Source organism: Homarus americanus, unplaced genomic scaffold (assembly GCF_018991925.1).
Source record: "Homarus americanus isolate GMGI-L3 unplaced genomic scaffold, GMGI_Hamer_2.0 scaffold467, whole genome shotgun sequence".
Taxonomy (NCBI): domain Eukaryota; kingdom Metazoa; phylum Arthropoda; class Malacostraca; order Decapoda; family Nephropidae; genus Homarus; species Homarus americanus.
In genome coordinates this window covers 388,600-397,500 of record NW_024741598.1, presented here as the reverse complement: position 1 = coordinate 397,500, position 8,901 = coordinate 388,600, and the positions used below count along the sequence as shown (strand labels likewise).

The 8,901-nt window shown below is 39.2% G+C and overlaps 1 protein-coding gene across 1 annotated transcript in view; it reads right to left on the bottom strand.

The window, feature by feature from the left end:
* LOC121875988 (protein lethal(2)essential for life-like) overlaps positions 1-8,599 on the bottom strand; it is a 23,327-nt gene extending 14,728 nt beyond the window's left edge. The window contains exon 1 of the mRNA XM_042380832.1: positions 8,474-8,599. The gene's annotated coding sequence lies outside the window, so the exon portion shown is untranslated. The remainder of the gene's footprint in view (positions 1-8,473) is intronic.
* Positions 8,600-8,901: the final 302 nt, after the last annotated feature.

The window sequence follows — 8,901 nt, the reverse complement described above, 5'->3', positions numbered from 1 at the left end:
GTGGAGACAACAGTGAGCCAACTCGATAATCCACCACCAGATGTCGATAGTGTCTTGTCCTGTTACTATGGTGTTTCGACTCTGTATCTACCTTAGTCTGTTGCCTTGTTGTCCTTCCTGTTATAAATCTCTCTCTCTCTCTCTCTCTCTCTCTCTCTCTCTCACGTTTATGGTCCCCAGAAAGTCTTTTCATTTCTATATATCTAATTTTCACTCCATTAATGTTTATGTTTTGAGTGTTTCGAGTACTAAGGTTATTTATCATAGTAATGTTATACGCAAATGACACAAATATATGGTTGTTGGTTGTATTCAATAATAAATGTTTTCAAACACTTAAAAATGGACAATTACAAATCAAAACACATACACATCACCAGGGGGTAAAGTGAGAGTACTGGAAAGTGGGCGTACAGATGGTGGGTAACAACGCCCTCACGTCCATTAGGCCTTGACGACGCCTACCCGAGCCACCTAACGCCCCAAAAAACACTATGATTTCCGCACGCCCACACACACACACACACACACGTTTTTCAGACCTTCACACGCCCACGGACTTACAGATATCCTGATACCCACGACCACGGGAATACTTGTGTCCAATTATATATCCAGAAAGCCGTGAGTATTATAGTAAAATAAGAGTTTGATGATTCGAACAGTGAGTATGAGCGTCCAGTCATATGTGTTTAATTAACCCTTTCAGTATGACAGTGTTCCTTAAGTATGATATTTAACCTCCTAAGTATAATGCTTACCTAGTGAGTATGATTAATCCCTCTATACGATACAATTTCATGGGTATATCAGTCAAGTCCTTCAGTCTGATTGAGTATAATAATCAACTTATAAACTTCCTGTAGTACGACTCTTCACCACGCCCTAATAGAATGAATTTTTTAATTAGACTATAAATCAAACCACTAACATACAATTTATTAGTTTTTAAAATTACCAGCAGAGAATTTCGACCCTCTGGTGTACAAAAACTTGAGACAAATGTACGATAACGTAAACATCAAAGGCGAGATTATGACGGGAGGATAAAATAGTTGTCAGATGAAAGATGAGGAACATTACGGATTAGTTTCCCCTCCCACCCCCAACTACTGCTTTATGAGAGTAAAAATGACAATATTTACGTCGTCAAATAAGAACCAAAGCATATATTTTCCCGCCGTAGCTTGAAGGTAAGAGTAGGCGGGGATGATGACGCGTGGGAGAGAGAGGGTAGGTTAGGTAGGTAGCCAGTGTGTGTCTGTGGGAGGTTACCATGTAGTCTATATTTTCTACGTGAGTCAAGGTAAAACGAAAGAGAAATTCTGCCATAACAAATTCTCTAAGGCACACAAGTCAGTTTTTTGTAGAAGAGTTAAATAATTCATGTAAGTCGATAAAGGACTTTGATATTACACAGAGATTATCAGAAGTATATGTTTTTTGTTAGATTAAGAGGAAGGATTTAAGGGATTATTTCAAGGATTTATGGGCGTGAGGTAGGGATTAACACCGTCTTCCCCCGGTGAAATAGACACCATATCTAGTGTTAACCTTGGGAAGCCTGACCTCTATATGCCACAAGGACAGGTTTCTCTCTCTCTCTCTCTCTCTCTCTCATAAATGTGGTCAATGTGTTATATTCCTGGACAAAGTTGTATATTTTTATCTTTGTTTTAATCACTCTTAAGTACGAATCCAACACACACGCCCTAGAGTGCATCGTTTTAAAGCTTTCAAAGGTAAATTTATATCACAAATAAGAACGTAATATTCCCACTACCCTACAGATAGTCCAGGTATTACTTCACCCTTCCTTCTAATCGATAACTTAACCAGTATCTAAGTTAGCCAGTTGTATTCTTAAGTTCCCAAGTTAACAAGAGAAAAATTATCGTACCAGTTTTTCAGAATCCCGGACCAAACCTTTCCCAGAATAGTCCACCACCTGATTCACTATTCGTGTGTCCGAGTAATTGTTTTTTTCCTGTTGCATCACATTCAGGATCGCGTGTTTGTCATCGTCTGAATATGTATGCTAGGTATATTTAACTTGTTTCCCTAATGTCTGTCTGTCTGTCTGTCTGTTTCTGCCTGTGTCTCTCTCCGAATCTCACAGTCGGTCTTGGAATCTCTCTCCGCCTTTTAGTCTGAATTATCAACTATCTCTTGATCCCTGAAGCAGTGTTTGCAACCCTCACCCACACACGCGATCGTAAAAGACTGTGGAGGTGAATTCTCAAAGGCTGGTACAGTATAATACATTAGATCCTATGTTGTTTTTCCCCTTTGAGTCTCATTACAATATTAACGCCATGTTGGTTAGGTTAGGTTAGTTTATCGACGCCATAGGTTAGGTTAGGTTAGGTTAGTTTATCGACGTTATAGGTTAAAGTATTACATCAGGAAATCAAAGTCAGTATGGTATTGTTTTTGGAAGGTGTGTGTGTGTGTGTGTGTGTGAAGAAAACGTTTTATTATGTTGCTGTAGAAGTAAATATCTATGTCAAGCCAACTTCCAACTCCTAAATTTAAACTTGAGTAAATAGTTCAGAAGCTGTAGTCTGTATGTTTGTGTGTGAGTAGGCATGTGTGTGTGGGTGTGTGTGTGTGTGTGCGTGAGTGTGTGTGTGTGTGTGTGTGTGTGGAGTGTGTGTGTGTGTATGTGTGCGTGAGTGTGTGTAGGCATGTGTGTAGGTGTAGGTATGATGAGATAGTGGTGTGTGTATGTGTGCGTGAGTGTGTGTAGGCATGTGTGTAGGTGTAGGTATGATGAGATAGTGGTGTGTGTGTGTGTGTTCGTAGGCATATGTGTATGTATCCGTGTGTGTGTTGGCATGTGTGTATGCATGTGTGAGGACATGTTTATGTGTACGTTTGCATATAGGTGTTCGTGTATGTTTATGGACGTGTGTACAGGCATGTGTGTGGACGTGTGTGCGCGGGCGTATGTTCGGGCGTGAGTGTGGGCGTGCGGGCGGGCATGGGATACTGAGACTGCAGCTTGTAATATAATACTTCGTTTACAAATACAGGTAGAGAATAACAAACATTCACACCTCAGCAGACGGAGAGAGAGAGAGAGAGAGAGAGAGAGAGAGAGAGAGAGAGAGAGAGAGAGAGAGAGATGCAAAGTATAAGAAGAGGAATAACGATTAAAACTGCCGCGTTGGGTGGATGATGATGATGTGTGTGTGTGTGTGTGGACCTAAAAAGCTGTCATATCAACTTTGAACCCCTTAAGTGGTCTTATCTATACCAAGACCTACTTTAAACTCCTGACTTCCATCACCGACTTTGAAGTTATCATTCGATTCGCTCAATTTAGCCTCTCCCTCTCTCTCTCTCTTATTCTTTTTCTAGTCCTCTGTGTCTTCTTTCCTTCATGCCTCTCTTTTTCTCTTCGCTTTTTCTTCTTCAATAATAATAATAATAATAATAAAACTTAACAAAATTTACAAGACGACGAAACACTGATGTCAGCTCACATGACATTATAAAAAGTCACTTGACATGACAATATGACAGCTTGTATGACAGTTGACGCGACAGCCTACGAGGACAGTATGTATGTATGTATGTATGAGGCCACGTTAGGTAGCAGAACAAAAGCCATACCTTCCTAAGCCTCTATCACACTGAGTTTAACCATCTGGCGGCCACCACACCTCGCTGCCAAAAATCATCTTGTAATCGAGAAAAATTATAAACACCCGTGGGGATTTTAGAACCATTCCACCAATCACAAGGAACCTTAGTGAGCATTGGTTGTCGATGGACCAATCACAAGGTACCTCAGTGAACATTGGCTGACGATGGACCAATCAGAGAGATACACGGGAATGTTTGCTATTTCCTCGTCCGAATTTCCCTGACAGGCGAGGAGTCACTGGCAAGTGGTGACGTTTAGCTCTCATTAACCACGTCTATGGTAATGACTCACACGCCCAGAGATACAGGTGTGAGAAACATGTTGCTTAAGTGTGTTTCTCATCTCTCTATACTTGTTAATCAGTAGCAGATATTTCTCACCTGTATATATATTCCCTTTTACTGTCCCATCACCTACGGGGTTCACAAGAACTAAACCCAATGGATAAATATAATAGTTCTCCCTACTTATGTACAATAAACATTTAAGACTGTCAGCGTCTAATCCAATCTGATGGTTTGAAGGCCACAGATCACAGCATTCTTCAGCCAGCGAGCTCATAGAGAGACAAATGACTATTATACGTCAGTCGACTTTAACTTTGGACCAAATTTTACTCAATATTTTCCTGTGCCAGATAGCCCCCTCCCCATCAGCTAGATATATCGTATCCATCACAGACAGACAGACAGAATCAACCACTGTATACCTGTCGATGTCACGCACCAAATAAGTATCGACAAATTTTATAAACAAATTTTAGACAAGTCATGGAAGAACCACTAAAAAATTATCACTTATTGTACAAATCAGGTTCTTGTAAGTGTCGGTAAAAGTCATCAGGTTATTTACGATCACGAGCCAGCCAGCCAGCCAGCCATCACCAGTTGGAGGCGGCTCACTGCTGGACCTGCTTGGCGTGGGTGACTGTATCTCTGACATAAAGTTTACTGCCAAGTCTTGTTGTCTCTTGTCTGTGTCTGGGTTTATGTGCTGCCCTGTGTGTGTGTGTGTGAAAAGTATATATATATATATATATATATATACACACACGTTTATGTACAGTATGTGTGAAGAGTAAACACTGTGTGAGAGCAATATACATACCATATATATATACAAATGAATGTATATGCTCGTTAACACTACTAAACAGGCATCTATAGACATCAACCCACCTGCCTGTTCACCTTGCATCCCCCTCAACGTTCAACACAAAACAATTAGTGTAATTCAAGGTTACACACCCCGAACAGTCAAGCCAGTTAACACACAGGTATAGTCTCCGTACACACCATCTCTTACACCTCACAATATCCCTCTTTCAGCTTCGAGTCGAACGCTGTCTCTTGTACCACTCATGAATAAATTATCACCATTATATTAGAAAAAAATACACAGTGTGGTTTAGATTAGAATACTAGTTAATTGTAAATCAGTGTCATCGAAATCCTGTCTTTAAGTAGGATGATTCCGAGTGTAAAATTTGTTTTCTTATTATTAACAGGTGTTTGTGGTTCACCTGTTGTATGTGATCCTTGTGCTTTATATACTGCATAGGGATGGGCATAGTGTGTCTGTCTAGTGATGGGGGGTCACACACACACACACACACACACACACACACAGTGAAAGACAAACACACTCACATAAATAGAGACTAGCATACACAAACATACCCGCATACACACAAAATAGTTAGATAGACAGACAGACGGAAGCGCGGACAAACAAGCACAGCCACACAAACACAGGGAACAAGGTCAGTGTGGGTGGGTTACAATCGCCTCGCCCACCATCACCACCTCCCTCCACTCCAACACATACTCTTGTGGGCGTAGGTGGGGCGGGCGTAAGGGGGATATATCACATGAATAAATAAATAATCGAAAAAATATATATAAATAACCTAACACGGGAATAAACTTAAACAAATAAATAAACAAATATTTAGACAAATTTACAAATAAAATAAACAGGAGTCAAAAAACATCTAAACTAGAATAAATTGTTGGAGGAAACTGCGGTAAGACGGTAAAGAGCTGGACTTAGTAACACAGACCACCTTATTTGAGCATATCGAGGTCAGCTGACGTCATCGACAGGTCAACTGACGTCATCAGGAGGTTAGGTGACGTCATAAGGTGGGGGAGCAGGTAAGCAGTAACGTGTGGGTGCCTCCTCAACCTTGTGTAAATGACAGGTAACATCCTTTACGACGTTGGCGAAAGTTTCTCTTTTACATGATACTGATCTTGCATAAATTTCTCTTTAATATAACTGGGAAATAATGAAAATGGTTTCTCTTTTATGTGATCCTTACTTTTTTCTTTCACTTATGTTTTCTTCGTTCGTTCTCTCTAATATCTCCTTTCCTCCCTCCTTCACTTTCCATTGTGTTTCCTTTCTGATTTTTTCCCTTCGTTTTCACCCTCCCTCCCAGTTCCTTCACTCTCTCTCTCTTTCCTCTCGTACCCCTTCCATTCTCCTCACATCCCTCCCCCCCCCCTACCTTGTCTCACCTCCTTCCCAACACTCAAACGTTAATCTTTTTGCCTTAAAAGGTAAAAAAATAAAATAAAAACTAATAATTACCACCACCCAGCCTGCTTTCACCTCTTACCAAAACATATCTCATTTACACACAGCGTCCTCCAGACTACTAAATTACCCCCTCAAGGAAGATATAGGTGGGTCCCTCCCTCTCTCCTCCCTACCCCTAGAAAGTATCGTATGCAGTGGGTTTTTAATGTATACAAAGGGATAAGATTAACATAATTTGAAGGTCGCGTGGATGTGTTCTTTGTCTATTCAGGACTTTGGTTTCTCACCGAGTTGACTAAATTATTTGACTTGTGGATTTAAAATGGTTAGTTGAATGAGTTATGTCCTCCTACACAAGAGATTAAGGTATCGTTCCTCAGAGACTGTGTATTAATTATATTCCTAAGTATCTGGTTAACAAGACCTCAAGTATAATTTCTGCCATTTTGGACGTTGTGTGAGGTAATATGACTTTTTTACACTTGAGTTAGTTATCATACTTAAAAGGTAGAGTTCTCAGGGCTTATCGTACTCCGAACCTAAAGTTAACGCAATTTAAACTTTTAATTTCTAGAACCTGACTTATCGTAGGCAAGGGGAGACACCCACCGTGTGACAGTGTGCGCGCGCGCTTATTGGTAACTCAGAATAATTCTTGTTGATGTGATAATCCATTTATTCTAACCATCTGTTGCCTCGTCATCAAAACATTACCGAGTACAATAAATTCTCTTGTATAATTTATCAGTTATTTATTCATACATTGATCTATCGTTACTACTTTTCTTTTATAATTTATTAGTTATTTAATGATACATCGCTCGAGTGTTTCAGCGGTGGGAAGGATACTCAACTCTCCCCTCTCCTCAGGACTGGTAGATCCTGTCTGACGAGTGAAAGGAAATATTATAATCCAATTCTCCATTTTTATATTGTTCATTCGGTGTCCAATTTCTGCTACTAAACCTTGGCAAAAATGTATCATCCTTACTGAATAATATACGATAAAATAAACTGTTTTTTTTAATTGTTTCAAGTTTTAATGATTTTTTTTTCTTTTTTTTTCTTTTAGAGAGAAATTAACTTACTGTTTCACCTCTCTCGATCAATTTTAATTTGTTTTGAGAGTTTGTTTAGGATGACAAGATAGAAAGAAACGATGTCGCAAATATGTACAATTATGTGACGTCGCAAATATGTAACAATTATATGATGTCAACAATAGCTTGATATCGTGATCTGGACATAAGTTAAGTGTTATCAGCATAGATGTCACCTTAAAGATGTCATTCATTAAGCCCCCCAAACCATTTATCTCCAAAAAGTAAATTTCTATCACTAAGGAACATAAACATCGTATATTAAAGCCAATACCTGGTACTATGGTAATTAAGAGAATACGTAAATAACCAAACCTAACCTAACGTAACCAAACCTAACGTAACAATCTAACCAAACCTTAGCCTAACAATACTTAACCTTTCATAACCTAACCTAATATAACCACACCTATCATAACCTAACCGAACCGAACATAAATACGTAAATAGAAGGTTTGTTTAATGAAATAGTTGTGTTCTTTCATCTACGTTCAGCTTCAGTTTTAAGTGTTGACCTACAGTGAGGAGCCAACAGGTTGATTATGCTATTTATTACGAAAAAAAAAGGTAGATGTTTGTAGAGTGTCTATGTACTTGTACTACAAAAACGTATGTGTATTTGAAGGATACATAAATCGTCCCAGCACATCTGAGTTTGCGTACACCCACACATGACAATTTTGAACCATCATAAACTCCTTGAATCACTGAAAACAAAATCCAACACCAATAATTTATTTCTCTGTTAATGTATAGTTAAATTTTTACTTTGAATTCAGTATTAAAAGTATCCAAAGATATTTCCGTACTACACACTCACTCACTTGCTTGCTCACTAACGAAAGATACAAACAGGAGAGTATAATAATAATAATAATAATAATAATAATAAATCTACCTGAAATAAAAACTGACACCGGATCAAGACATCTGAGACGAAGGTAAACAATTCTACACCAACTCCCGTTTTCTGAGGGCTGTGTGTGTGTGTGTGTGAAGCAGTCTTTCAACTCGCTGAGCACCTCTGTCAAAACACCGGCCGGCAAAACACTGTACTCTATGGTTTACTGTCCATAACTACCATGACAGTTGACAGGAGAGGACAGTAAACAGTATATTATGGATAGACAGAGACTAAATGGTTATAGGTTAGGAGGGAGTGAGTGATTAGACATACCTTATAGGAGGGTTGAGAGAGGAACAGCGGTGGTGTACGTCTTACCACAACCGAGTCTGACAACGGACTGGCTGGTTGCGTTATAATGAGCCTCCAAGTGCGTGTCCGTCCCTCTGTGTGTGTGCGCGTGTGTGTGTGTGCCACCCGCCTCCGTGTACGTACATTTTTCTGGTTTTATTTGTTTTAGCTCTTATTCAATTTAATAGTCGTTGTAATTTTCAGCGGTAGAAGTACGGTACTTATAATTCCTCTGTGTGTCCGTAGTCTCCAGGAAGATATTCACGTACATTCTACAGTTACGTACACGAGGAAATTTACCTATATCGTCCGTGGAATTAATCGAAAGTTCTGGAATTTTGTTTAGTATTATATTTTTTTTTCCCATTTGTTCTTATTGAAGTTCTAGAAGTTTCTTTATGAGTAAACCT